General features: G+C 37.3%; 1 protein-coding gene across 4 annotated transcripts in view; it reads left to right on the forward strand.

The window, feature by feature from the left end:
• ARL14 (ADP ribosylation factor like GTPase 14) overlaps window positions 1–25,016 on the forward strand; it is a 98,299-nt gene that overhangs the window by 33,474 nt on the left and 39,809 nt on the right. The window contains exon 2 of one of the 4 annotated variants that reach the window (XM_016149138.2): window positions 23,307–23,381. The exons of the other annotated variants lie outside the window; for them this stretch is intronic. The gene's annotated coding sequence lies outside the window, so the exon portion shown is untranslated. The remainder of the gene's footprint in view (window positions 1–23,306; window positions 23,382–25,016) is intronic. 4 annotated transcript variants of the gene reach the window in all.

The following is a 25,016-nucleotide window of genomic DNA, read 5'->3' on the forward strand; positions in this document are numbered from 1 at the left end:
TCTACACATCAAACACCTAGAGGAATATGATAGGCAATCGATTTTCTGGGTTAGAAGGTAAAGAAAAAATAAAAAGAAGGCCCTCAATTCCAGCCCTAGGTACGTTAAAAAAAAAAAAAAAAAAGAAAGTAACCAATGTAAGAAGTAGATTAAATTTTTTTTAGAAATTCAATGGAATCATTCTGAAAGGAGCAGGGTAACAGCAGAGGGGAATAAAACACTACAGGCACATACTAGTACTTCAGTTAAAGGAGTCTCAGAAATAAATGCTATTCAAGTCCTGGAATATTTAAAAGTGGAGGAAAGACAGGGAATCAAGTTGCCCGTTGGAGAGGAATAGAGTCCCATAGACCACGAGAAACACAAGCTCTAAAGCATCGACAGTAATTCAGTTCAGGAATCTACTAAGAGTAATTTTTCAGTTGAACCAAATATGACAATTAGGTGAAAAGCTCTTTCCTAGACAGGTTTCATAATTCTAAGCAATTTCATAGCAAGAGGCAATGCACGTACCCTCCGAGGCCTAGGAATGAAGAGGCCTGCTTATTGGTTCAGCACTGGGATGACAGAAACATGGAGCTTAAAAAGAAAATGGAAAATTAGAGATTATGAATAAATAGAAAGGCAGGAGCACATAAAATAAAGCCGGGTCATTTGGGCTGCCACCGACACAAATTTCTAACTTTGGAAGAAGATTGTAATGTCTCAAGTGCTATCTTAGAAAAGAAGGCTATATGCATATCCCCAGCACCAGCTGCTCCCCTACCCCATAAGTGGCTACACGGCATCAAAAGTAACTGCCAATTGGGAGATTGATTCTGATTCAGTGTAAAGTCAGAGATTGTAGACTTAAGATAACTAGCCTGGACTCACCAGCATCACAAAGGGGTTGACTGAAGGTATTTTCTTGGTCTTACCTTCTTTCATCCAGTACCACTGAATCTCTACTAGGGTCTTTGTGACACTAACTCTAGCCTCTGGACACATAATTCTACTTGTGATGACAAGATTGAGTTGTTTTCTAGATTTGGTGGGTTGGGGGCCAGTGCTGTGATTTTCCTTTGAGATCTCGTAAATCTTGGAGCCTTTAAACAGAGGACATACTAGAGATGCAATTCATATGTACCCTTGAGGACCTATATACATTCCATAGAAGGTAGCCCAGGTTGTAGCTACCAAAGACACCTTAGCTCTATCTGGTAGCAAAGACTCTTCTAGCTGAGAGTGGGCAGAAATAAGAAATCAAAGAGAATGAAATTTGGATTTAAATATTTGGATCTTTAATTCACAAGTACAAGAGAATATGATTTTGAACTTCTATTTTTTTGACCTCTAAAATCTTTGGACTCATTAGCATGGAGTTTAATTTTTAACTTTAACTTCCTTCCAGGAAAATCCATTAAAAAAGCAGTTAATATTCAAATTTGGAACTTTGTATGTTCTTGGCATTTTCATGATTGGAATATGTTTAGGTTGTTATTTTAGCTCATTGCCAAACTTTTGATGAGCTATGTTGGACAATGTGGCTGGACGTAGTTTAGAAAGGGTAATAGAATAAAAAATTCTAGCTTTGGATGTAGGCTTTGGAATTAGTTTAATTAATGTGTTATTCTGACCCATTTTAGACTAAAGTTAAAAATAAAACGCTGCCCACGAGCATCCTGGAAGAGCCCTTGGGAGAATAATCTTTCGACAGTGTAACCAGGACTGTCCAGGTAGGGTGGATCATTTACCTTATCTCCCAAGGAGGACAGCCACATGCTGAATGGGATAAGAGAACAAAAATCTGGAGAATGTTGGAGGAAGGGAATCTTCTTCACTGTGACTTCTTGTTGACCTTCCTGGTCTTTCCTCGTCACTCCCTCTTCCCAGAGCTTGTCAGGCAGTGCCGAATGATGCCAGACTCCTCCACCTTTTCACTCCTTCTTGCTGGAGATCTGCTGCCTGCTTCATGTATGTATTCTGCCCTTTTCCTCATGCTGTAAGTCTTACAGGGGCAGTAAGCATCACAGGCTATGTAGTGACCCATGGAAGCCTGTCTAGTTGTGGGTTCACAATATTAGAATTTGTTCACTTGCAAGTAGAAGAATAAGCTATCAATATTGGCTCTACTACTAATAAAGGTGATATTTTGATCATTTGTGTGACTTCTGTGTCTACCTTTCAGTTGGTTCTTAAATCAACCTGGGAACATAAGTGTCCATTTAACTCTTTTTAAAACTCTGATAGAAATTACTATAAATTTTTGGAAGTAGAGCTGACAGGGCTTGCTGATTAATCAGGTGTGGGGTATGAAGGAAAACAACAAATTAAAGATGATTCCTAGGATTCTGGCTTGAATGACTAGGTAAATAGTGGTGCTATTTAATGATAGAGAAGCCCTAATTCTGAGATCAGAGGTATACATGTGGTGAGCTATACGTAACTAGTGTATGTGTCAAGGATGTCTATACACATGGTAAATGATTTGGTGCAGGTGGGCATCATCTATATGTATAGTGAGAATGACTTAGTAGGGATGGGATGGCTTGAAAGCCAGGAGAGTAGAGGGCCATTGATGTAATTCAGATATAGTTCAGGTAAGAGATAAGGGCTTTGAGTAGGATACTGTGAATAGAGAAAGGGGGATTAATGTAGGAGACATTTAGTAGGAAAAATCAATAGAACTTGGTGACCAGTTGGTTATGAATAGAGGGGTGAGGAGAGGGAGTCAAGAGCAACTCCAAGCTTTCATGTTTATGCTCATCTAAGTTAAATATTTGGTCATGGCAAAAATATATTAATTTTATAGATTCTTCCATTTTAAATATGACAACTCTATTAACCACAATAAAGGCATGCAGAGTACAGGGGGAGAAAAATGGAAGGATTAACTTCTTCAGAGCCTAAGTCTCCTATTTAAAAGAAAAAAAAGAAAAAACTATCCAAAGACCTTAAAAGCAGCAGCTAAGATGAACCCTTTTGGTTGAAGTGGCATTCCTTTTAGATGTGATACACTGTATCAGGGGTTGGCAAACTTTTTCTATAGGGAGCCAGATAGTTAAGCATTTTAAGCTTTGTGGACCATGTGGTCACTGCTGTAACTATTCAGCTTTGCTGTTGCAGAGCAAAAGCACTCATAGACAGTAATGGGCATGGCTACATCCAGCAAAAGGACTTATAAGACAGGTGGTTGGCTGGATTTGGCTCACAGGCCATAGCTACAGTTTGCCAACCTCTGCAACTTACATAATACTTTATACGTATGGTGAGGTAGCCTTTCCTTCAGTTTTTAGTAAGTGACAATGGCTAGTCCCAAGACCAAGAAAGAGGACCTTGCAATGTTACACAAGGCCTGAAGGAAAGTGTGGCTCATTTGATCGGTAAGTTCCTAAATTATAGCAGCAGGGGAATATGACTCCCTATATGGACCTGTTCAGGGCTATTGGCAGGAGATTAACAATCTGAAGCAAGATGTGTGAATTTTTAAATGGGATGGCCAAAGCAGAGAGGGTTAAGAAAAGAAATAGCAAACAAATCTCTGCAGCCCATGTACTTCTGACCACACCTCCACCTTCAGGATATAAGCCTTCCCATCTTCTCCCACCTAGCAGCAGGAACAGGTGGAAAAAAAGAAAAGTTGTGACTCATAGTCCCTTGCAGCGACTGAGAAAATTTCTAGGACTTAGGAGGTGGTCAAAGACTTGCTAATGTCGGAGAAGGGTCACTGCTGTAGAGGGAAGGTGGGGACCACATGGGGGAGAAAAGAAGTAAGTGAAAGCACAGTGAGGGTAGAGGAGAATGGAGTGGTGTGATGAGAGACAGCGGTCTATGAGAACACATTCCATTGCCTAGGGAACCTCTCTGGGTTGGGGGCGGACACCCTCGAGGTCTAGTCAGTGAGGCCCATGCTCATGCACCATGCTCAGAGATGAATCAGTTCAATAAGGAGGGCAATGGTGAACTTCTTTCTTCTACTAGACCCATACAGTTTGGGATCTCTCTGTGGGAATACCTGAGTTAAGAACTATTTGTCCCGCCCTTCCAGGTGTGTCTGTGCGTGCGTGCGTGCGTGCGTGCGTGTGTGTGTGTTCATTTGGCCAGGGACATTAGTCAATGACAGATAGGAGAGACACAGAATGATATAGATGAAAACAAGAGAAGCCAAGAGAATTCCGATGAGATATTAGTCTTACAATCATAAAACCACAGAACTAGAAAGGACTATGAGAAGGTATCTGACCTAGTCTTCCACCTTTAGAAAGTTCATCTTTTCTTATGGTGTGCCTGACAAAAGATCAGGCATTCTCCCTCAATAACCCATTCTGGTACTTTTATTCTAGTAGTCGAAAAGTTTTTCTTTATGTTCAATAAAAATCTCCCCTATTTTAATCCCACTTTCTCTTATTTAATCTTCTGTGCCATAGGAAAAAAAAATGAAAAATTCCAACTCTTTCAACAACCCTTTATAGTCTTTAAAACATAGTAGAGGGCCATTTATTAGGGCATTTGAATACTGGGAACATTCAAACAACAGAATTGTGATGATAATTCTTTCTGCCAGTGTTGGCCCAGTGGCCTGGATCACTCAGTGCAGACAGGGTGGTGCAAATTATAATGGACAAATAGAAAATAACTTTGTCAGTGGCTATCTCAGGAGAAAGAACATCATACATATTATGAAATTAAGGTCACTTACTACCGAGCAGAAAAACTACTGTTGCACAGGCTGGAATAGACATTTGAAAAGGAAAAGAGGTACAAAAGCAAGCAGACATTTATGAATCTATTCAAATGAACGTTACATTCACATCTTTTTTAGTTTTGCCAGAAGCGATTTCCACAAATCCTGTTAGTAGTGTCCTTACACTTTTCTCTGCAATCAAGAATAAATAAATAAATATGGTTTTCTTTTTTTCTTATTACATACTGCTTTTTGGGGGGTTATTTTAAGGAAATTAATATGCATCATAAATTCTATTTTTTATAGTGTGAGAACTGAAAAGCATAACCTATTTGTTGTTTTTAAGATCATTAAATCCTTAAGGTTTTCGTAATGTGTTATATTTCTGTTATCAGGTAAACCCAGATATTTTGCTTTCAGGTAAACCCAAATATTTTTACTTGATGCAAAAAGACAGCATATACTTAATCCATTCTTTATTTGACTTATTTTTATTAGATCAAATATTCTCTAAGCATACAAGGCTTTTAAACTTACATGTTTATTTATTTTGAGCATTAAACACATCCTCTTTTAGATACCATTGTGGATTAATCAGGCTAGGTTAAATTATGCTACAGTAACAAATTAACTCCCAAATCTCAGTGTCCTGACATAACAGAGATTATTTCTTGCTGACATTACATGTCCTGTTTAGACTACTGGGGAGTTCTCTTCCACATAGTCTCTCAAGTACCTGGGCTTTTGGAGCATCTGCATCAGCTGGAACAGGAGGCCCCCGTAGTTCCTGCAGCAGAAGAGAGCTGCAAGGTCAAACACCAACTCATCAAGGCTCTGCCTAGAAATGACACTCATGACATCTACTTGATAAAAGGTCTATTTGATCACAGTGTTCTTTTGAAGTTTAAAATAATTTTTAGTTATGTCACCCCACATTCATCTTTTCTTACGTGAATTCCAGTTTTGTTAGCCTTTTCTGTTAACATTCTTATTTGTAGAAAGAAGGATCAATTCTAGGTCATTTAAATGAGAAGGAACTTATTAAAGGAGATAAGGAAGTCCAGGTAGTCATAGGAAAGGCTGGAGGAACAGGTTCTAGGGTGAGTTTCCACCAATCCCAGAACCAAACTACTTTTGTTGCAATGGAGAAACTATTGCTCCCACTGCTGTCCCCAGAACCATGATATTGAAGCTACCAGTGTCAGCAGAATGGGTATCTGGGCCATGTATATTTTTCGGGTAGTTTCTGACAGGTGCAACTGAGAGCCAGCAATTGAATTGTAGGACCTTACCCTAGACTTGGACAGAGGCTAGGAAGGCTAGGAAATGTTAAATTTTAGAATTTACTTCTGGAAGACAGAATTCACAAAGTGAGGAACTATCAACTTGTGGGGTGATTTTTTTTTTCCAAAAGATTTGGGATTGCCATGAATAACAGATGTTTACTTTCTTTTATAGAGTGCATTTTCTTTGTACTTGTAATATTTTTTTTTCTGTTACAGAAGTAATATAATTAGAGATAAGAAAAAGCACTGCCACCACTCTAACACAGCTACCATTATTATTTTGGTATATTTCCTTTTTGTTCCTTTTCTGTGCAGAATTCTCTTCTATAAAATTATGTGACAATGAATACTGATTTTCTAGTGAAATATTAGAACACAAACATTTCCCTCCATGTTGCCACATTATCTTCCAGATCGTGAATTTTAATGCCTGTGCAATAATTCAACAGTTGGAATGGCTTTACTGTGTAAATTTATCATGCAAATATGACATTGCTTTGCAAGTCAATAGGTATTACTTCTCCAGTTACAATCGTAAACTGATTTTTTCATTCATGTTGCAATTATATCAATATCTTAATGAGGTTACATTATTTTCCAGTTTTCATCACAGAGACACAGTCTAAGATTCAATCAGTGTAGATGGGAAAGAAATGTGAAAATTTCAGGCAATTGTTTCATTTAAATACAAAAACACAATCTTGACTCTTTAGAAAAACAAACATTTAGTATGTATCGTCCACGACAGCAGTCAGTCTTACTTTATATAATGCCAGATCATTTTTTAAAATTCCAGATAACTGTTCCATTATTCATTTGCGTATGTCATCACAAATAGAATGTAGCTTCTAATTATAATATACAGCAAAATCCAATTTTGTTGAACTATCCCTGCCCTCAAAAGAAAAAGCCACACATGCTTAAGAAAAAATCCATTCATTTATTTGAAATATATGCATTGAGCATTCACTCTTCTGCTAGGCCCTGTGTGAACACAACAATGTATACATATAATTCCTGCCAAGGAGAAGTTTTAAATCTCTGATCAGGAATTTTATTTCTAAAGCAGCAGTATGTTATATTGCCTTTGAGTTTTATTTAAAGGCACTAAAATGACACCAGATTGATAGTCAAGAGCACTGTGTTATTTTTGACAAGTGCAGGGAACTAAAATTTTGCGACCCTGATGCTGCCTTTTTGGGATATTAATTCTAAGCTGTTTATTAAGAAAGAAGACTTAGAAAGAATCTTTGAGCCTCTCCACTTTGCTGCCCAAGAGATTCATATAGAAAACCTGCTTTAGGAAGGAAATCTTAGGATGTTTGTCTTAGCCTAATTTGTATTAAGTGTGTTAAATAAGAGGACATCAGGCTGGGGCCTGTTAGTTAGATACTCGCTACTTCCCGTTGTTTCTGAGTTACCCACCAAGAACTTGCCTGCCATATATGTTTGCTCTTCCTGAACTACCTGTAAATTGCCCATTCTCACTTCTGAAATCTAAGACCCTGTTTACCCCCAACCTCTTTCTTCTTTTTCCAAAAATGTCATATATACCCAATGGTGCCTATTGCCCTTGGAATTCTTATACTTATGTGAATTTCACATGCACATGTATTAAACATTTAATTTTCTTCTGTTAACCTGTTTCTGTTTATTTGATTATTAGCTCACCTAGAAGAACTTGAAGGTGAGAGAAAAAGTATTAATTTTTTTAGCCCCCACACAAGTTATCCAGACTCTCTGGGCCTTAGTTTCCTCAGCTGTGAAAAGAAATTTCTAGACTGGATGAGAGCTCATATTTCTGATTGTTAACATCCTAAAAATAGATAAACTATTCTACAGGCATCCAATGGCTCTCTTTATATATAAAAAAGGAAAAATAAACAAATATATATGTTTATTATATATACATACAAATGATATTTGCTTTGAGAAAACTTAGAAAATGGGTATCCTGTATAAAATGCATGAAGTGCTAATATAACCTTAAAATCTATCACGAAAAGAACAATTACTCTTTAAGAGTCATCTATAGCACTAGTAGTCACGGAAGTATTGAACTGCTCCAATTCTGTAAAAGTGCTAATGAATCGCTGGACAAGATCCTCTCAAGCAAGATCACTTAGGTACAGGATTCCGTTAAAAGAGAATAGTTACTATTTGTAAGTGCCTAATGGACAGCTAGCCTCTGAATAAGGTACTTTTTATAGGAAATCTCATTTAATCCTCACAGAAGCCATATGAGGGAGGCATTATTTGTTTTGCAGACGAGGAAACTGAGACTCAGAAGGTTAAGTAATTTGTCCAAAGCCATTGGCAGAGCCATTTTTCAAGCTCAGGCCTGTCTGGCTCCAAAGTCCATGCTCCTTCCATCCCAACCTATTTTGTAGGTCTCTCTCACTGGACTTAATTAATACTGATATTCCCCTTCTGACAATGACCATATCTTATCTGAACTAATTTCTCATATCCTGATGTGGTCAAAACCAGCAAATTTTCCAAATAAAGTTTAAAGTACAGTCTCAGTTAAAATCTAGTCTTATTTAAACACACACACACACACACACACACACACACACACACACACACCGGCATTCGCAGAAAACATCATTACTTAGGACATAAATAATTTCCTTTATATTCTGTCTTTCCCATGTATCTTTCCAAAAGTGAGGTAAAGAAAGACTGTCTCCCCTTACACCCTAGCTGCTCAAGAATATTTGAGTCAAAGTTTCTTTCTGAGTCTCACTCATTCTCAGATGGACTTGAGTAGTTTCTTTTTGAAGGATGCCTCATTTATAATCATTATTACTTAGCACACAACTGCTCTATCAGGCTCGCAAAGCTTTTTACAATTATTGTCTAATAAATGCTCCCAATAGCTTCTACAGAGACGAGTATTTTACAAAAAAGCAAGATGAGAGTAGATATGTTAATTTACTTGACCAGAGTGACAGTGACTTTCTGTGACATTGCTGAAGCAATCTTGGATTATCAGGACAGAAACTCTGCTTCTTGAATGATAACACTTAACAGTTTGCACTGATCCTGTATAATTGCAGAAAGCCCACTTCACTTTGCAAATGAATCAGTGGTAGAGGTACCTTACAAAAAAAAAAAAATTCAGAGTTCTCATTTTACTACCCCAAACTGATTTAGCTTTTTTTCCAGTTTCCTCTCAAGTGTTTGCCCTTGAGTTAATTGGTAAAAGGGTGTTTTAGCTCTTCACTCTTACCTTCGATTTTTGATTTCAAAATGAGAGACAATGCCATTTTTTTTTTTTTTTGTATGGTAGACTTCCTTGCCACCATTTTGGCCTGCTCTTTTAAATTCCTATGTTAACGTACGGCTCGATGCTAAAATAAGTGTGAGACGGAAGTTGCTGCTCTCTCCATAAACTGAAGTCCTTCTGTACTTGACTTCTAGCCCGATCCACCTGAACATAGGTCCCTGTTATTAAGTCAATATTTTCTGATTAATTTTACTGTTCATTCTTAGAAAGAGGAGTTTCATCTTTGAACCTTTCTAATGACTAAGCTGAAAGTGTCTTTGGTTTGGATAAAAAATTGTACAGTTAAGAGAAGGCAGTAAAATCTTTGCTATATGGCTAATAAATAAGACTGTGGTATTTTATATTCGATTTCATGATGCTTTGAATTTGTAGTTAATAAGCAGACTTGCTAGCATCACATTATAAATGAAATGCCAACTTTGTTGAAAATTTCGTTAGGTCATATGATAGCTACAAAGGAAATGAAACATCAGCAGAAGTTATTTAAGAAGTTGTGTCATCCTGTACATTTAGAATCATAAAAATAAAACTAATAAGAGAAGCACTAGTATATTTTATTAGGTGGGATATTTACTAATTTCTCTGAAGTATAATTTAGAAATTTTAGAAGACAGATCGTTTCATTACTTGACAAATACTGGCAGCCTCTTTCATAACTGATTTTTCTCTGAATTGTCCTTTGTGGATGTTTAATTAAAATTAATTATGATGGTATTTTAACTATCTTATGTAATCTTCTGAATTAATTTATCCCTTTAAAAATATTTATGTAAGGTCAGGATTCTTGGGAAATCCAGAAAAAAGTAAAATAAATTCATGCAGCTGAGAAACTTAACATGTATATCTGAAATGTAAATAAACATAAATTCAAGCATTTCTGTTTGATGGCTCCAGTGTGATGAACTTTAGTTTTTGTAGTATTAATTGGAAAAAAAAATTCAATTAGTAGAATGACGTTTCTGCTACCAGATTAGTTAATTGACTCATTTCTTGGCAGAGGGAGTGAGCTGTCCACATGAAGTAGTTACTGGACTGGAGACCCAGAAGGATTAGGTCCAAAGCTGGCTACGTTGACGCTGAGTCACTAATGTCTGATATTGAATCCTCACCCATAAAATGTTACAATGACATTTTTTAGACTTAGATGGAGCAGCGAAAAATATTTTATCAAGTACCAATAAAATGCTTTGAAGGTTACAAGTCGTGAATGTTATTAGATTACAATATGCGGAGCAGATACATATTAAAAAACTGTGCATTCGCTACTGAAATGCTTGAATGGATTTCTTAGGATTGAGAAACTTAGCTAAATATAGAACCCAGTTGCTGGCATTCGGAGGAAAGCTGCTATCTTAGACTCACTGCAATAGTATGTCAGAGTCTAATGTAGCATGGATATAGAATTACATCCTCTACTTGACTTTATTTATTGTGGTGTCTTTCAAACTGGTCCTACAGAGATCTCATAATTTTAACTTCAAATTATTTATTTTAGTATTAATCTTTTAGTTCCATCTAATCCTTAAGAGCAGGGAGATAGCTGCTTCAACCCAATCGCAGCAACGTAAAGAGTTCCACTGCACATTGGTTTAGCTGCGATTGACTCTTTTATTACCTTTGCTCTGATCGCTGGGAGCTCCAGTTTTTAGCTGATTTGGTTATGTGGATTCTACTGTCTTCTCAACAAGTGACAGCCCTGGGAATGACTTTTCCTCTCTAAACCACCTGTTACAGAAACACCTTTGTTAATAGCCCTTCTGAGCCCCAGAGTAAAACAAACAAATAAATAAACATAAAGCCTCAGAATCCTTAATATTAGCAGGCACATAAAATTATATGATTGTTAAAGTCTCTTCTAAGCCTCAAATGCTGCAATTATGCAAGTTAAAGGAAACAAAAAAAAGCTCTCTGGGCCGTTTCTACTGATCCCACCCAGTGGATGACACAAAGGTTACCTGCTGTTGCCTTGTGATCTCTTCATTGTTCCAGGAGGTATAGAAGAGAGACCTGGGGCACTGAGGTGCAAACAAATGTACTGCCCACAAAGACAGACCACAGGAGAGGCCAAGGCAGGAAGAAGTTTTATTTCCAGGTGGGAGAAAGCTGCAGGGTCTAGTCTAGGGTGAGGTAATGAGGCACCTGGGGTGCAAAATTTAAAGAGGCATCTGCTCCCATGGGCGGCCTGAAAGTGAATGCCTCCTCACTTTGGTACCCCAGGAGGTCAGCCCTGGGAAACGTTCTTAACAAAGGCTGTGCCAGGAATTAAAACAACCAGCCCCAAACCTGGGAATATCCAAGCCGCCAACGTGGGTTGGAGAAGCCAATCAAATCAAACAAAAAGCTAAACCGAGTTCTTTTCCCCCCTTGTTTTGTACTGTCTCTAACCTCAGGGCACTAAAAGAGCACTAAATTCCAGCAGTTACACAACCCTAAGGTCCCCCCACTAATTTTCTGCTCTCTCAAGAGCACTCACAAAGAGGAAGGAACGATTAATTCTAGGGATCGATATGGAGACAGTAGAGTAGAAATAAGGTGTGTGTGTGTGTGTGTGTGTGTGTGTGTGTGTGTGTGTGTGTGCGCGCGCGCGCGCGCGGGGGGGGGGTGGGGTGGGGCGGAGGGCAAGATCAGAATGAATTACATATGACTCTGGGGCTCCTCCTAAGCCAGCATTTTCTCTGCTGGCCTGGGCATGGGTCCTTGATGGAGGCCTCCCTGCCAGATGGCTTTCAAGCCCTGCCTGTGCTTTGAGAAACCCTTTCATCCTCTTGGTAGTTATTGCTCCCCTTTGCATAGAGGCCGGGGTAGCCAGACCTATGTTTGCATTTCACAAAACTGAACTTAAAAATCTATAACTGAGCTTGAATTTCTATTTACAACTTCCATTGCGCCTGATAGCAGAAATAGTCAGTAGATGGTAGATAAGCTTACTTCTGTTTTTTTTTTTTTTTTTCATAATTACTGGTAAAGTCCATGAATTCAGAATTTCCTCTTTCCCCTCTATCTCCCCCCCCCGAGTGGCATCTACATTCTAGGGGACATGGGGTGAAGTGTTGGGTTCTCAGCCACCAATACCCCTCCAGGCTGACAGTCACATTCCCATTGTCTTTAGTTATCAGTCCAGCACTTGCAGCAACCTTGTTTTGACTGTGGTGATTCTCCCTGAGCTGCATCCTCACCCGCCCTTCTTAGGGACTGGGAAACTTGCTTTCCTGTGCTACTCTGGAGACTTGGTGAGGGGGGGGAGATGTGAAAGGCTTGGGGGTGGTCTGAGACACATCTAATTACCACTTCCACCCTTTCCCGCTTCCTCTGGCCCTGCCTGAGAAGTGAGCACAGGTCCCTCTGTTCTCAAATTCCCAAACCTGCGTGAGGATTCTATCAGTTATCATGATTCCTCCTCTACTCACAATCCCTAGGGCCTTAATGTAGGGAGGCGGCAAGAGAACTAAAATGTTAAATCAAGCTGTATTCAGAGACTGCAATATGCTGATCAGCCCTGCAGCCAGACCATGAGGAAACCTGCAGAACAAAGGAAGATTTCTGCTGGGATCTGCTAACAACCCATTTCCCACACAGTGAAGGGAAACAGGAAAAACAGAGTCTTTAAAAGCAGGGCCCTACGCAAAATAAAATCATTCATTCCCTATGGCTAAAACCACAGGGAACCTATGGATCAAAGCCTGGGAATTGCCAGCAGGCCTTTTATGCTACACATTCTTACCTTTATGGGCTACATACTCATCCTTCCTCATTGTAGGCCCGTATCAAAGGAAAATGTGCAAACAAGGCCTTTAAACTATAATTCACAGGAACTAAAGAGTGATATATAAACTGAATTCTCCCAACACTCTGGGGTCCCTCTCGCAATACCTTTCTCTCAGTCCCTCTACTCTGTCTCTCATAGTTCCTGTCTCTCTCTATTGTTTCTGTGTCTGAGTCTCTTAGGATTTCTCATGCTCTGACTCAGAGGGGAGACCACACTTTGTTTATAGAGTGTTACTCCTTCTCCGATAAACTTTTCTTTTGACTCTAACTTTGGTGTGTGCTTGAATTCTTTCTCATGCTCAGCCAAGGACCCTTTTCTCTCTCAGCGCAGGGCTTGAGTTCTCCCAGCTCAGGGGAAATTGCCCTGTTCTGCATCAGCCTCAGCCGTATCTTGAGCCACCTTCTCTGATGTGATCTCTCTCTTCAGCTTGGAGAATTATCTGGCACAATACTGTCCAATGTAGTAGCCACTAGACACATGCAGGGTGAGGGAGGGGGGATAATATAAGTGATATTATAGTAATTGTACTATTTTAGAATTTGTCCTCCCCCCCCAATAACACCTCTTAGGGAACTGTCCCTATAAATGGACATCTTTTTATTGTGTGTGTGTGTGTGTGTGTGTGTGTGCGCGCGCGCATGCTGCACCGCATTACATGGTTTGGGGACATTCTTTATTTACCCTGTCTCCTCATGTTAACCAGAATATACTAGGCTGTGCAACAGTAACATACATAGAATCTTGGCCGTTGTTTAAAAATCTGTTTATTTTCATGCTCATGCTACCTGTCCATTGGGAGTTAACGGAAAGCTCTTCATTGTGTGTGTGTGTGTCTCTGTGTTTGTGTGTATACGCTCTTATTTCTGTACTTTCTAATCTCCATTTTAAAAACTGTTTATTACTCATGATTATTTTTGGCTTTTTTTTTTTTTGGCCAATTTTTTCTTCCATATCAATTTTAAATCAGCTTGTTATGTTTCATTTAAGAATTCACCTTTTAAGTATGTTTTTTCTCCTTAAATCCCTCTTCTCCCTCTTTTCAGTGAATGGCCTCACTATCCTCCTAGTGGTTTAGTTAAAAAGCCTGCGAATTATCTTGGCCTCTCTCTTACATCTAATCCATTAGTAAATCTGGTGGCTATTGCCTTTAAGCTATCACTTAAATCTAATCACACAGACAAATATAGTTGCTGGTAATGGTGATATAAATTCATTTAAAAACTCCATATATATCCCACCCTTCTTTGTAGGTAGAAGTGGCCAGGAGAAGGCTGGGTGTGTGAGGACATCAGAGGCACAATCTCTGGACTGCCTCCCTCTAGATTCTTAATGTGTGAGCAAAATAAGACCTCTAATTTGTTTAACCCACTAGGTGTTTTTTGGTGTCTATTGCTTGAAACCAAAAACATTTCTTAACAAATTGGAGGCTTTTAAATCAATAATATTGGGGAAATAAATGTACTATACATTTGGAAACCAGATATAGTGTTCATAAAGAAATTTCATATGATTTCACTTACATGTGAAATCTAAAGAACAAAATAAATGAACAAACAAAATGGAACAGACTCGTAGATACAGAGAACAAACTGGGGATTGCCAGATAGGAGGGGGATTAGGGGGCCGAGTGAAAAAGGTAAAGGTAAAGGGACTGTTTGGTAGTTATAAAGCAGTCATAGGGATGTGAAGTACAGCATAGAGAATATAGTCAATTATATTGTAATAACTGTATGGTGACAGGTGGGTACTAAACTAATCCAGAAGATCACTCCGTAAATTACATAAACGTCTAACCACTATGCTGTAAACCTGAAACTAATATAAAATAGTATTGAATGTCAACTCTAACTGAAAAAAGCTTTTTAGACAGATAGACTGAAGCAGGTGTTCATACTACTTGTCAAACAAATCTGGTTTGGTTCCTTTCTGGGTATACAGTGGGACGATATTTCCTGTTTCCTCATAGTTACGTGGGGTCATGAAACTGGTCCTGGCCAATAAGTTGTGAGTGGAAGTGGTAAGTATACTTCTGGCCCAGAGCATTTAATTAACAGTGTAAGGGCTTTCAGATCTCTCCCCGGTACCATGGTACCACGGTGACCAGCAGGGCTCAGGGTAGTGACTGCTGCATTAGTCTAGGCCCAGAATGAGAAAAGAAGCTCTGCACCTTGTTTGTTTATATGTTTATCTCCCCCTCCCACATTGCATTACAATGTAAACTTGAGAGTAGAGACTGTGGCATTTGCCAGCACATCTCAAATGTTTAAAGTAGTAACTGGTTCATAATTAAATGTTCTATAAATATCTGTTACTGATTGACTTTGTTTGACACTCAGTTTAACTTACTGATTAAATTAGGCGTGAACTGGCATTTTTACAACGCTATATCTCTTCCTTTACTTGATTATTTTTTTAAGATTAGGAGTAAAGATTTAATATTTTCTTCAAACAGGCTGTGCATATATATTATTGAATGTGTTCCTAGATATTTTACAGTTTTTATTGCTATTGAGAATGAGGTCTTCTCAGTTATTGCTGGCTAAGAGGAATGCTATTTATCCTTGCAGGTTGATCTTGTGTCTGGCTACAATGTAAGTCTTGGTTTGTCATCCAATTCTCTGGGTTTTCTAGGTAAACGGTCATGTCTTTTATAAATTTTATTGTCTTTCCCTCTGACTTGGATGACTATCTTATAACTGTCTTATATTTTGGGGCTCCTTGGATGTTATTTAAATTAATATTTCATGACATTTCTATACTACGAATTTATCTTATTTGGTATTCTGAATCATAGCTGACAGGATAAGTCCCTCCTCTTCCCTTAGCGAAAATTATGTCTGTTATTCCAGTAGGCTATGTCAGCACTGGGTTATTATGAGCCAGTAACAATAGGATTCTGGAGACCACTTACAGGAGGTAGGGGAGAAAATCGTTAGTAAACATCTGGGAAAATGCAAGAAGCTAATGACCCAAGCTGAGGACAAGCTTGGTCAGGTTATCAAACTGGCTAATGTTGGCCAGCTAGCTCTTAAATATAATCTGAGGACTGGCAGTGCTCTTCAAACCATGAAGGGGAACCCTAGAGGATAGCTTAAACAGAGACGGTGTCTAGATCTTTCTGCCCAAACCCCTAGAGAAGTAGCACTCTTGAAGAGGAACATGTTGTTGGAAGAGAAAGCTGTCACTTCCATGAAGAACTCCCATAATCTAGAAAGGTCCAGGTCTTCCTAGAGCATAATTGGTTACCCTTTGCCATTAATTAGCATGACTCACTGGAGCTCAGACCACAGACCTGCTCTGGGAATGCTGCATTCATCTGAGACTGAGTCAAAGATTCTTCCACTAGGCTTCTTAGAAGCCTCTGCACTCAAAGCCCTCCTACTACCTGGCATAATGCTTGACACATGACAATTAATAAATATTCGTCTAATTGCTAGCACGAAGATATTTTCTGAATAAATACATTTGTTTTCTGTCGACCCATGAAATCAAAAAAATAAAACTTTTCCATACTGAAGTCAAGAGAAAGCTACATTCTAACATCTTTCTGTGAACTTTGATCTTCCTTATTTCTGAGTATTTACATTTCATATTGAGATGTCTATAAAAATTTTAATGCAAACTTATGTGTATATTTTTGACTTGGTAAGTATTCAGTAAAGGCTTGGTGAAGCAAGATGTCCCAACACATAGTTGGATAGAAAATTGATGGAGAATACAGAGCGGGCCATAATGAAAAGCCCGTATTCAACAAGCGAGAAGTTTTCAATGGTTAAAAAAAGGCTTTATCCTGAAAATTAGATTCCAAGGGTTAGGGATGCTAGTTTTAGAAAGAGTATGGCAAATGTGAGTCAGAGTACCTATTTTAGGAGGGGGACTGGAGTGCGAGAAATCTAGTTACCAGACTTGGGTTTAACAGTTGGGACTGAGACTTATTAAAAAAAGATAAAAAATAAAAAAGTTAAATTTTAAAAGGTAGTTGCTTAGTTGTTAAAATTTGGAGACCACATTATGACTAGGTCAGCAGTTAGGATGACTCTGTGTTGGGTCATAGAAAGGAGAATTGGAGCTGTTTAAGAACTTGATGTCTCAGGTCAGGATTGAGGCTACATTTAACTTCTAAAAGAGGATCAAGTGGCCTTAGCTGTGGGGAGGAAGGATTACAGGTTTGAGAATAATGCTGTGTCTGATACTAGCAATTGAGAATGGCAAATACGGTACTATGCCCTTCCTACAGTCATAATAGACTGTATTAGTCAGGTTTCTCCAGAGAAACATAACAAATATAAATATAGATACATAAGAAGAGATCTATTTTGAGGGATTGACTGGTGCGATTATGGAGGCTGAGAAGTCCTTTGATATGCTGTCAGGGAAGCTGGGGCTGTCGTTTCAGACCAAACCTAAAGGCTTGACAACCAAGGGAATCAATGGCCTATGACCCAGTCTGAGTCTGAAGAGGCCCAAAAACCAGGAGCACCGGTGTCCGAGGGCAGGAGGAGATGGGTATCTTGGTTTGAGCAGAGAGCAAGTTCACTCTTCCTCTGCCCTTTTGTTCTACCAGGCCCTCAGTGGATTGGTAAGGAAGGTCTTCTTTACTCAGTTTACTGATTCAAGTGTTAATGTCTTCCAGAAATACTCCAACAAACACACCCAGAAGTAACGTTTTGCCATTTATCTGGGCTTCCCGTAATTCAGTCAAGTTGGCACATAAAACTAACACACAGACACTGGTAACAGTACTTTCTCATGAAGCCAAAATATAACTTTATGTTCTCTCTTCAAAAAGTTGTTAACAAAAAAACTCATTTGGCCAGCAAATATAAACTCATCTGCTCACCTTATGACCAGCAATAAAACCATAACAACTACCGTTTACTGAGTGTGCATCGTGTGTCATCTACGCTGTGTTACATCTCATTTATTCCTTACAATAACCCCAAGAGAGAAGAAATTAAAGTGAGAGTTAACTTGCTCAGTTTCATATAGAAAAAAAACAGATGCAGTTGTGATTAGAAACCAGGTCTGTCTGATTTTAGTCTGTGCTTGACTAATTAAACTTGGGAAGTTTAATGCTTCAAGCCTGTACCAAGCTAAACACTTTAATTTACTTCTAGACTATTTAATCTGTACTCTGAAATTTCTCTTACTGGGGTTAATTTTAGCTATGTACTTGAGCAAATTGTGTGCCCCAAGTTGCACTTTTTCAGGTAAGAGGGCTATGAATGGAGAGTTAAAGTGCAAGGGCAGAATATTTGATGAAAAAGATTTCGTCTCATCTGAACTTTGACTGGCATTACTGGAAACCCAACCCTGAGAACGTGCAGCAATGGGACAGGACCTGGGCAGCATTTGGGGTCTGCTCTATCTCTTGGTGGCCTGACTTATTGTGTCACTTGTCACTTTAAGTATGATAATATTTTTCTTCTCTCTTACTCATTATTTTTATCTCTTCTTACTCAAAATTTTTTTTGGACTTTCTTATCAAAAGCTGTTATCTGGATATATTAGTACATGGATAATTATTTACACAAGCATTTAACTTGGTCATATACTTTGTCATATCTTTTATGGAGGTGAGAACTGAATCACATTAAGTAATTTTTTATAGTCATCATTTTTACTTTCATCTTTATCATAGGAGGAAGGGATTATTTTTTTAAGATAAGAAAGAAAAGACTAAGGCAATAATAAAGTTTGTTGCTTATATGAGTTTTAGCTTTCACTCAAACATAATTATTTTACTTACATACTTTTAACAAATTAATTAGCACACATTAAAAATGGCACAAGGTGAGCTTTTCCATTATGACCACATTAAGGACCATTTTATTTCAAAATGGAATTTTGAAACTCAGACGGACCTCAACTTATTTCTTGATGCCCTTTAGCCATATTCCAAATTTGGGCAGATTTTTTTTACTTAAAAATTAATTGGTGCAAACACCCAGGGAATGTTGATACTCTTTCCCTCCACAGCCTTGTGGTTGGAGCTGGGGACAGAAACAATAGGATCTAGCTCGAAGGGAACTTGATTGCCCTCAAGAAAGGATCTATTGCTGGCTTACGTTATATAAATAATGTAAAACAAAAACAAAATCCAGTTTGTGAAATGAGAAACTTGTTTACCAAGGCTATAATCTATAGTAATAGTTCAACACTTTTTAAAATAGTGGTAATTGTTCCTGGTCCCTATTGTAGCATTTTGCTCACCTAACCTAACCAGATAGAAAAGAAGAAAGGGGAAATAAATCAATTGAAAGGGTAGAGGAAAAAGGAGAGAACAAGGAGGTAGAAGAAGGGTATGAGAGTGAAAAGAGAAATGGAATGTCCTTAATCTTAATCACCTTCTCCCCATTACTGCTCATTCTTAGAGGCAGCACGAAGTAATAATAACTGTATCAAGTAGATGTTATTATCCCATCATGTTCTCTTACAACTTTGATTTCTTGGTTTATCCTTCAGAAAGACCAGAAAGGAGAATATCAGTGAGTGACTGGACATACTTGAGAAGCTATGCAGACCTAGCACTCTATTCTTTCATCCTGAAACTAGCTTGAGCTTCTTCTCATGAAGCCAGGCAAATCTCACGTGGCCTATATTAGGGTAACCACATGGCCTAGTTTTCCCAGAACAGTCCTGTTTTCTGACATACTGATTATAAGTACACCGTCCACTTTCAAAACTGTCCAAGTTTGGACGATAAATATTGTGAGCGCCCCATGCATGAGCCATGCTTGCTTGACACAGACCTGTAGCCTCCTCTCTCCTTATTCCTTTGCCATCACACTTCTCAACCCCTGAGTTATGAAGCTGCTCCCAGTTTCCTGGACACGACTTGCTATTTCACTCTCTTTTTGACAACTCCTGTGCTTCCTTGTTACCTTACTTATAGCAATATCCATGCCATGTTTGTATCTGTCTCCTTATTAGCTAATTATTCCTTGAAAATGGAGCCTGTTTTGATTATATCACTATCACCAGTGTCTTTATTATATTCAGGCATATTACATGCTCAATTGTGTTTGGTGAATGAATAAAGTATGTCAAAATTATATATGTACATAAAAGAAGACAGGAAGTAAACAGATAAAAGTGAAATTCATAATCGCTTTAGATTTTTAAATGTTTCGAATGATTTAATTTTTTTAAATATTATTTTTAAAGTAAAAAACATATTTTTTAAAGTAGTAAGGTTGTGTATAGCATCCTTTTGAAAGATTTTTAAAAATGAACCCTCAGTTACTTCTTAGAGGGTGACTCTCAGTCATTTTGAACACAATAGATAGACAACACCTGCCACTTAGTGTGTACTCAGTAAGTGTTGAAGGAATAACCACAGATTTACCACAAGTCAGAGGAGAAGTGAGAAACTATAAAGAATGGAGACCTATGCAACCAGTGATTTGGATCATTATATCCCCAAAGCGAAAAGGGAACCAATTAGGTTAAGGGTGATCAGGCTGCACCCCCTAGTTCTTTGGAGCCCCTTGCTGCTGGCTGGGCAGACACTCAGAGAATACCATATGTCAATTATAATACGAATCCCCGTCTTTGCCAAGGCAAAAGAGCGTGACTGCCCCTTCCAAGTTTGAGGCAGCCCTCAGACTGCCCCTTTGTTACTGTATTGTCTCTTGTTCATGTTAATCTTATTTGGGGGAGTAGGGAATAAAAATGTTGGGGTGTTGGGAAAGAGGTTCAGCACATAGTAATTTATTCTGCCAAGGGAATACTCTGATGGTAATCATCAAATCGTTCCTTTTCTGGTAAAGATAAAAAATCACGGGTATTTTTAAATGTTAGCTAATATACAAAACTTGAAAGAGGAGAGGAAAAAAATTATCATTAATCTAGCACTGGATTCTACAATATGTGTTTTCACATTTATTTTATGTATATTAGTAATTATCACAACAATCTTGATTTTTATCACCATTCAACACTTAGTGCCAGAGGCTACCTTTGAATGCAGATCCATGGTCTACCTATGTATCAAAAAAGCTCTTTGGCGATGAGGATAAAACATTATTTCTGTCCGGAAAAAAATGGCTTTATAGATTGGAATATATCATTCTTCACAGCATCAAAGAATCTCAACTAGGGTAATGAGTGCCTGTTGTTCATGTTACATGTTCGGGAACAGAGCATATTTCTGACAACTGGTGTAGTCTGGAATTTTTACTTACAACAAAAATGAAAAAATAAAAATTAAGGTTAGCCTCAGTGGTGGTTACATGGGTATTTTCAATTTGTGATAACTCATTGAGCTGCACATTTATATGATTTTTGTGTTTTTCTGTATGTGTGGGATTCTTTAATTTTCTAAAAGTTTCTTTTTTAAAAAAGACTAATAAAAAAGTTACTGTAGGAGAAACAGGATATGTTCTAAGTCTGCATAAGCTAAGCAAGCCACACAACCACATCCTGATTCTTTCTTCTTTATCTGTGAATAATAAAGATAATGGAATAAATTGCCACTTTCTTCCAAGAGATAACTTTCTTTATCTTTACTTGGTCAGTAAATGGTTGAGTTTCTAACTTAGGGCTTTTTGCCTCCTGTCTCCATGATAAAAAATTAAAGAAAACCTTTTATTCCTGTATTTTAAAACAAATTTCCTGTGATACTCAGAGCCTACCAGTAACTTTCACAATCCTACCTTTTTTTTTTTTTTTTTTGCATAATCTCAGAATGATTTACAGAAAATAAATACTTTGCTTTCCCTCAGGTTTGGCTGGGACAAATGAATCTATAAATGTTGTGGGACAATAGGAAAGGATGTTGAAACATTCGTAGGCTTTTTCATGAAAATTACCAGAGAGAAAATAGTTATTTTACTTCCTTTCACAGAAGTCACCTTTTCTTTTGGACGTAATAGTCATACAGAATTTAACCCCTCATTTGCTTGGCTACTCTGAAAACAAGGTATAATTGGTCATAGAGGAAACAGAGTGAAGGTAAAAATGTATGATAATCCTCATTACAGTCAGTTAAAGTACTACCCTAGTACCGACAGTGGATGTCATAAAGCACATACCAAGTTTAACATGAAGTAAATGTTAAACCTTTAAAACATTAATTTATTGAAAATACAGAGCATATTTTACTGAAAGTATGCTCAAGTGCTAGTGCAGTCAGAGTTCCTAAATTCATCTTTGGAAGTTTAGTCTTACCACATATGTAAGCTGAATTTTTTCTCTGCATTACTCCAGAGTGCATCTTAATTTAATTATCTTATTTCAAGTACAGTCTTTTCTTCAACATATTATTTTTTTAAATGTCCAACTTACAGGAGAGTTAAAAAAAATAGTACGATGAACACATAACACCCCACACCCAACTCCACCAGTTAACTTTTGCTGTATTTCTGTGTGTGTACTCTCTCTTTATGCATGTGTGTATGTTTGCTAAATCAATTGAAATTAACTTGCTGATATCACCCCTAAGTACCTTAGCATGTACCACTTTAGAATAAGGACACCCTCCTACATAACTATGATACCATCATTGTACTCAAGACAGTTAGCAAGTCTTAAATTATATAAATGTCTAATCACTGTCGTACATCCGAAACTAATATAATACTGTATGCCAACCTGAAAAATGAAAAATCATTTAAAACATAAGTAAATAAAGCAAATGGGTTAAAATGTTTTTTTTTAAATGACATTTTACATTGGTAAAAATACCATCTAATATACAGTTCTTAATCAAATATCCCCAATTATTATAATAATTTCTTTAATCAATTTTTTTTGACAAAGGATTCAATCAAAGGCCATACAGTGCATTCAGAAATCACGTCTTTTAATTTAGAATATTCTTCTCCCTACTTCCTCTCCTCTTTTTTTTTTTCTTTCTTTTTTTGTCTTTCATGACGTGGACATAATTTGAAGAGTCTGGGTCTGTTGTCTTATAGCACGTCCTACAATCTAGACTTGTGTGATAGTGACAGGTAGTTTCTCATGACAGTTAAACATGTATGTGGAAAAAAATACACATACATATACTGTACATTCCTGTTGTTTTTCCGTATACATCCTATGTTTTCCCATTTCTGAGACTTCACTCACACGGACTCTCTTTAATTAATGCCCATTGTATAATTTACAAGGTCAAGGGTCAAGTTCAATATTTAACCTTCTCTAGATGATTTCCCTAATGCCCTTCATCCTGATATAATCTTTGAATATCAGAATACTTTAGCTTTTCTTTTCTTATAGTGTTTACAATTTTTTTTTTACTTAGTATTATCATTTTTATTTGTTCACTTTTTTTTTTTTTTTTTACTTTCTTTCCAGTGAAAGCCTCCTAAGGGCAGGCCTAATTTATCTTTGACCTCCCTGGAATCTAGCACATGGTTGTTCACAAAGCAGGTAATCAATGTATATATATTTGTTGAATAAATGAATAGACAGATGAATAAATGAATAACAATGTTATCTTTGGATTCTGAGATATAGTGAGTTGGTTAAGAACTTAATGTTTCTTTAAAAGGTTTAAATAATTTTTTATGAGTGTACTTTCTGCACCCAGAATAGTCTACTTAATTTTTTAAAAATAAAATTTTAGTTTTAATAAAAATAAACTATGTATATTCTAATGCCTTGGTATAGCTGTTTTAAAATCAACTTGTTAAGAACTGAAGGAAGCCTTTCAATCTGGACAGTTCATTCTTTAGCTTTGGAAAATAGCCTTATATTATTCTTTTTTTTTTTGACAGTTTCCTCTTTTGCATATTTTCTGTTACTCTGGAATAAAGTCCTTTAAGTCAGATGTTGAAATTCTGGATTGATTCTCTATATCTCTTATCTTTTCTTTCATATTTTCCATCTTTTACTTTCTGAAAGATTTCCGTCCAACCTACTATTGATCTTTTTTAATTTAGGAAATCGTGTTTTCATTTTTTAAGAGTTTTGTTTCACCTTTGTAATAGCATCCATTTCTTGTTTTATGGATGCAATATCTTTTCAAATCTCTAAGAAAATATTAATTAGAACTTACCAAAAATTTTCTTCTGTTCCCTGAACTATCTCTGCTTAAACTTTCTTAAAGTCTTCTTATTTTTATCTTGGTTTTTCTCTCATTCATATTGAAGACATTTTATACATTAAGTATAGAAACCTCTGTGTGCTGAAAAGCTGATTATGAACTCTGTGTACACGAGCAATGTTTCCCAACTGCTCGGTTGGCTATAGGTTAATTAAATGTCAAGTTAGGCATTATGATGTGTAAACTCCCAAATACCAAAACATGGAGGGTTTTTTTTTCTCCTTATATCATTCAATTTCTTTAGAAAATAACCCAATTTTTTTTGCCTGAGTAGTAACTTCTCATTGCTGAAATGTCACCCAGTAGAGGGATGTGTGTGTGTGTGTGTGGGTGGGTGTGTATGTGTGTGTCTTTCCTATTTCCCATTCAGACTTTTAGTTAACCTCTCTGTTTCCAGTCCCTCATTTCACTCCTTCCCTCTGTGTCTTGTGTATCAGCACCCCAAGACTCAGCTTTATCCTGCTATATCAGTTACCAATCATCTTTCATATCTACTCTATCCGGCAGAATTCTGTTAAAATCTCTCAGCCTCTGATGGCCTCCCATGTCTTCTTGATATGAGTTTATATGTTCTTTTTTCCCCTTTACCATCATTTTGGTGGAATCTTGAGAAAGAGAGGAGATAAATACATGAAAATATTTTCCAAAATATTAATTCCCCCCAAAATCAATTTGCCATCTTTAATCAGACCTTCTGCTTGATTTTAAAAGTATTTATGTTACAAACTTCCTTCTCTGTAAATTTGATTTTGTGAATAGTGTAAATTTTCTGCTTAGAAGATTCAAGAAGTGATCTTCTATATGATTATGAGAGTAAGGTTCAGACAACCTTGGGTGGTTTAAAGTTTCCCACTGAGTAATCTAGACATGGGGAAAGTGCTAAAGATACTGCTTAGGGAAGTATGAGATAAATTCTCCCTTTATGACTTCAGAAGTCTGGTTACTTATTTACAACTGGA

The sequence above is a fragment of the Rousettus aegyptiacus genome, unplaced genomic scaffold, assembly GCF_014176215.1.
Source record: "Rousettus aegyptiacus isolate mRouAeg1 unplaced genomic scaffold, mRouAeg1.p scaffold_m13_p_4, whole genome shotgun sequence".
NCBI classification, from domain to species: domain Eukaryota; kingdom Metazoa; phylum Chordata; class Mammalia; order Chiroptera; family Pteropodidae; genus Rousettus; species Rousettus aegyptiacus.